The 4,908-nt window shown below is 52.4% G+C and overlaps 1 long non-coding RNA gene and 1 other non-coding gene across 3 annotated transcripts; both read right to left on the bottom strand.

Moving 5' to 3' along the window:
* Positions 1 to 452: 452 nt before the first annotated feature.
* Positions 453 to 4,902, bottom strand: LOC132373637 (uncharacterized). 2 transcript variants are annotated; one of them, XR_009505467.1, is made up of 4 exons: positions 4,640 to 4,902; positions 3,461 to 4,023; positions 2,067 to 2,244; positions 453 to 884 (listed from the first exon to the last, which is right to left on the bottom strand). It is a non-coding gene; the product is annotated as an uncharacterized LOC132373637 (long non-coding RNA). The 2 variants fall into 2 exon arrangements; XR_009505466.1 differs by lacking the exon at positions 4,640 to 4,902 and having other exon boundaries at positions 3,461 to 4,626.
* On the bottom strand, positions 4,471 to 4,620 carry LOC132373828 (U12 minor spliceosomal RNA). The gene has a single exon (XR_009505490.1). It is a non-coding gene; the product is annotated as a U12 minor spliceosomal RNA (small nuclear RNA).
* Positions 4,903 to 4,908: the final 6 nt, after the last annotated feature.

Below are 4,908 nucleotides of genomic sequence, written 5' to 3'. Positions count from 1 at the left end.
CACTTTTGCAGTTCCTGGAGGCTCTGTGACCTACGTCATTGTGGGGGAGGGAGGGGGGGAGGAAGGGGCTGTGTAGGGCCTGGCTTTTATTTCTGTTTGCTTGTGTTTGTAGTAGAAAATTTGGGGACTTCCCTGGCAGTCCAGTGGTTAGGACCCTGTGCTTCCGCTGCAGGGGGCCTGGGTTTGAACCCTGGTCGGGGAACTAAGATCCCACAAGCTAATGTGGTGCAGCCAAAAAAAAAAAAAAAAATTGGGAGAGTACAGAAGAGTGTATACAGGAAAAAAAATGCCGGAATCTAGAGGCCAACACTTAGAACTTGGATGAAACCACATCATCCACTGTGTGGCCTCTGCTTTCCCCCTAATGTGAGATGTGCTTTCCCCCTGTGGTCAGAAACTCACCATAGGCCCAGATGGATCATGATTTTTTAATGTAGCAAATCCCTGTTGTTGGACAGTTAGGCTGTTCACAGTTTGCGGATTTTGTAAATAACAGTGGCCATGTTCACCCTCTTTTTTTTTTTTTTTTTAATTTATTTTTACTTTTGGCTGCATTGGGTCTTCGTTGCTGCTTGTGGGTTTTCTCTAGTTGTGGCGAGTGGGGGCTACTCTTCGTTGCGGTGCATAGGCTTCTCATTGCAGTGGCTTCTCTTGTCATGGAGCACGGGCCCTAGGCACGTGGGCTCAGTAGTTGTGGCTCGTGGGCTGTAGAGCGCAGGCTCAGTAGTTGTGGTGCACGGGCTTAGTTGCTCCGCGGCATGTGGGATCTTCCCAGACCAGGGCTCGAACCCGTGTCCCCTGCACTGGCAGGTGGATTCTTAAGCACTGCGCCAGCAGGGCAGTCCTTCACCCTCCTTTCTGATGACTTCTTTTATGGTAGATACCTGGGAATAGATGGAGTGTGGACAGTGGGGGTCCAACTTTTAACCCCCCCCTCACACCCAGCCTTATTCACATCTCAGCCATGTTAAAAGGTGTCCCCAGTCCCAACTTTGGACAGCCCCGTGTGTCCCCAGTGTTTTCCTTTTTACTCTGTCCTCTGGAGAGCCCTGAGAGAAGTAGAAGTCAGTAGCACCTCTTTCCGACAGGGAGAGTGAGGCTCAGGGCAGTGAATGGCTTTCAGGGTGGAGGTCGGGCCTGAGGCAAGGGAGGTGTCGCCCTGTCCTCGGGAAGCTACAGGTGAGGAAGGGAGTGCCTTCATTCATTCAGGCACTGTTCCAGGGCTAGGGCCAGGGCTGCTCCAGACACACCCTTCCCTGCTCCTGGGGTGCTCTCGAGAAAGACACTATACAAGTAACAGGTGATGGGAAATGCCAAGATGGAAGTTAAAGACGGGACAGTGTGGGGCTTCCCTGGTGGCACACTGGTTAAGAATCCGCCTGCCAATGCAGGGGACACGGGTTCGAGGCCTGGTCTGGGAAGATCCCACATGCCTCGGAGCAACTAAGCCTGTGCGCCACAGCTACTGAGCCTGCGCTCTAGAGTCTGCAAGCCACAACTGCTGAGCCCATGTGCCTAGAGCCTTGCTCCACAAGAGAAGCCACCGCAATGAGAAGCCCGCGCACCGCAACGAAGAGTAGCCCCCGCTCACCGCAACTAGAGAAAGTCCCTGTGCAGCAACAAAGACCCAACGCAACCAAAAATAAAAATAAATAAAATTTTTAAAAAAGACGGGACAGTGTGGGAATGAGGGCTGTTCTTAGAGTTGGGCAGCAGGAACTCCCTCTGAGGAGGTGACCTTTGTGCTGGGATGTGAAGGGAGGGAGCTGGCCCAGCTGTGGTAGGTGTTCAAGGCGGAACAGCAAGTGTGAAGGCCTTGTGGCCAGAACAAGCTTGTGGAAGAAACTTCCAGAAACAGATCAAGGAAGGCAGGTGGCTGAGGGGACAGTGAGGATGAGACTGGAGAGGGAGGCAGGACTAGGGTACTCCAGACGGAGTGACCAGCAAGTGCAGAGGCCCTGGGACACAGTGAGGGCCAGTGTGGCTGGAGTGGGGAAGAGGAGAAGACGGGGGAGTTCACAGGAGGCCTTGGGGCCGGGGAGCCACTCTCCCCTCTCATCTCTCACCTTCCATTCTGTCTCTGGCCCTCACACATCCTGGAGCAGGGCTGGGACTCCTCAGTGGGCAGGGGCAGGACTCAGCCTGGGCCTCTCAGGCCCTGATGGCTCTTCTCCACACCTACTGTCTGCTGAGGGCTCTGCTGAGCACTTGACACACATTCGGGCTCCTGGTGCCTGTCCCCGTCTGGAGGGTAAGAAAACAGGCCTGAGGGTTGAGACTTGCTGCACACTGCCTGAGCCCACAAGAGGCTGTCTGCTGAAGCTGGGAAGAAGGGCATAAATTGGACCTGGTCCCTACGCTCTTATAAGTCTGTCTCTCCATCTGTAAAATGGGTGAGTAAAGAGGCCCGTGATTCTCCACCCTCTCAGACGTGACACCATTTAAAAACATTTACAACAGCCCCTTTACTCTCCTGAAGTGAAGTCACCACTGATATCACCTACCTATACAGAATTTTTAAAAAACACCAAGGGGACTTCCCTGGTGGTCCAGGGGTTAAGAATCTGCCTTCCAATGCAGCGGACGCAGGTTTGATCCCTGGTCAGGGAACTAAGATCCCACATGCCGTGGGGCAACGAAGCCTGCGTGCTCTAGAGCCTGCGTGCAACTACTGACCCCACGCACTCTGGAGCCCGCGCTCCACAACTGGAGAGGAAGCCCTGAGCGCCACAACGAAGAGCCTACACATCACAACTAAGACCCAACGCAGCCGAATAAATAAATGAATATTAAAAACAAAAACGCAAAACTCCAACTTACATTATAAAAGCAAAAAAGGAAAGGACTTTATAAAATGATGCACATTTCAGCATGTAAATGCTGGCCCCAAGGCCCCTAGACGGAAGCATCAGGAGTCTGCATGGACGCAGGGTCCCTGCACTGGCGCAGCCCCTAATGCCGCCCGCCTTCCCCGCTCTGCCGACAGGGGTGCGGTTTTCCGAGGCGGGGCACAATTGTTGGGTGGTCTCCAAATAAGGCGGGACCCAGTTCCTTTGGCTACAGCGCAGGTGCATTGCTGGCAATTCCATATTTGTTTACATCAGGCAAAAAGTCCTGCGTGTTCATACAAGAAAGGGAGCGAAACCCAGGATCAAAAGAATCGTTAAGCGGCCCCTCCGCCCCGGGCATTGGGAGAGCCAGCGGGACATCCCATCCCGTCCCCGCCTCCACGTGACCGGATCCCTGCCGTTCCGACAACCAAACACGACCCCACGAAGTTCCGAAACGCTTCTGGGGGCGGGCCATCGCGCAGTCACAGAATTACATGACATCAATGACCCTATTGTGGTAGTTTAAGGAAATTATTTAAGCGCTATTTTTACGCTTCGCTTTCTTCGTGTGGAGGCGCGAAAGGGCCTTAACTCCCGCGCTCCTCTGGTCCCTTCCTAGTTCTCCGCACCTGCCCTCCGCTGTACAGCCGGCCCGCGGCTGGTTCCTGGTTTCCGCGTTCTTTCCCGGCACCCACGGCAGGGAGGCGTTAATAGTCCTGTTTCACGGCTGAGGAAAGGAGGGCGAGCCAGCACCCAATCACGGTTGCGCAGGCGGGACCCTGGATTTCCCTCCTCGGTCTGGTTCCCAGTCTTCACTAGCTCGTCTCTCCAATCCTTTCTGATGCCAGGTTTTCAACTGTGGTGTTATGTTCTCTCAAGAACACACAACTCCACTCGCGGCGTTGTACTTACAGTAGTGATTCATAGAACACTTAGTCTATATGTTCGGCACTGCTCTAAGGGCGTTGCACCTTTAGTCTTTATGTTTCTGTTTTTCTGTTGTTGGTGTTGTTTTGGCCACACCGGGCGGCAGGCGGAGGTCTTACTTCCGCGACCAGGGATCTGACCCCGGGCCCGCGGAAGCAGAACCGCGCAGACCTCATCACTAGACCGCCCAGGAATTCCGTTTCTTGCTGTTGTTGTATTCTTCATTCATTGGTTCGACATACTGAACCTGACGCCAGGATCAGTGCTGGAGACTGAAATTATACCAGTGAAAAACTTCCACATTCGGAACACTCCATTTGACGCTCGCAGCGATCTAGCTTATTTGCCCCATTTTACAGGTCAGGAAGGCGAAAACATTTCGTTGTAAAGATTCTACTGCTCGGAAATGTGAGCTGTGGTACATGAGCACCGCATTATAGACCACATAACGAGCCTCCTGTGTGCAGTACATTATCGCCCCCAAAGAACGAACTAATAACACTCTCCGTTACTACAATTAATATGCCCCAACAAAACTGACTATATTAACTAAACCCAACCTTGACAGCTCTACGGGTTAACAATCCCCGACAATACCGTGAAGTTTGACCACCCCGTTACTTAACAACGGCGCACTCCAAAATCTCCTTAATTTCCTTCTTCGTTTTCCTCAGTTAAATTACTATATTCTGCTTTTTAGATGCAAGAGGTACGGGCAGATCGCAACTCCCAGGCATCCCGCAAAGTAGGCGAGTCACCGTAGGGGCAACCTTTACCCGCTCAAAAATTCGTCTCACATTAGCAGTGAGGATTCGGGCGTCACCCCGAATCGTTATTTTCCTTACTCATAAGTTTAAGGCATAAACGTCTTTAATGCTTACGTTCCTAGGTAATGAATCCCATTCTCATTAGCCCTACGGTGAGTGTCAAAGTTGACCGTCGAACCGAGAACCTCTTTCCTTTGAAGATTGTCTTACTTATTTAATTCTTTTCTGTTGCTTTTCATTTCACTTGCTCATCTTGAGAAAGAGGGAACCACAGGGCTACGACCCGCCGTATGCAGATAAGCAGAGGACGTCGCAAAGGCTCACGGGGAGAGCCCCGCCCCTTCCGGTCCTTGCTCGGTTTGATCTGTCGCGAGACTTCCTCA

The sequence above is a fragment of the Balaenoptera ricei genome, chromosome 10 (assembly GCF_028023285.1).
Source record: "Balaenoptera ricei isolate mBalRic1 chromosome 10, mBalRic1.hap2, whole genome shotgun sequence".
Taxonomy (NCBI): Eukaryota; Metazoa; Chordata; class Mammalia; order Artiodactyla; family Balaenopteridae; genus Balaenoptera; species Balaenoptera ricei.
The sequence above is the reverse complement of the archived record's forward strand: the minus strand, read 5'-3'. Positions and strand labels throughout refer to the sequence as shown.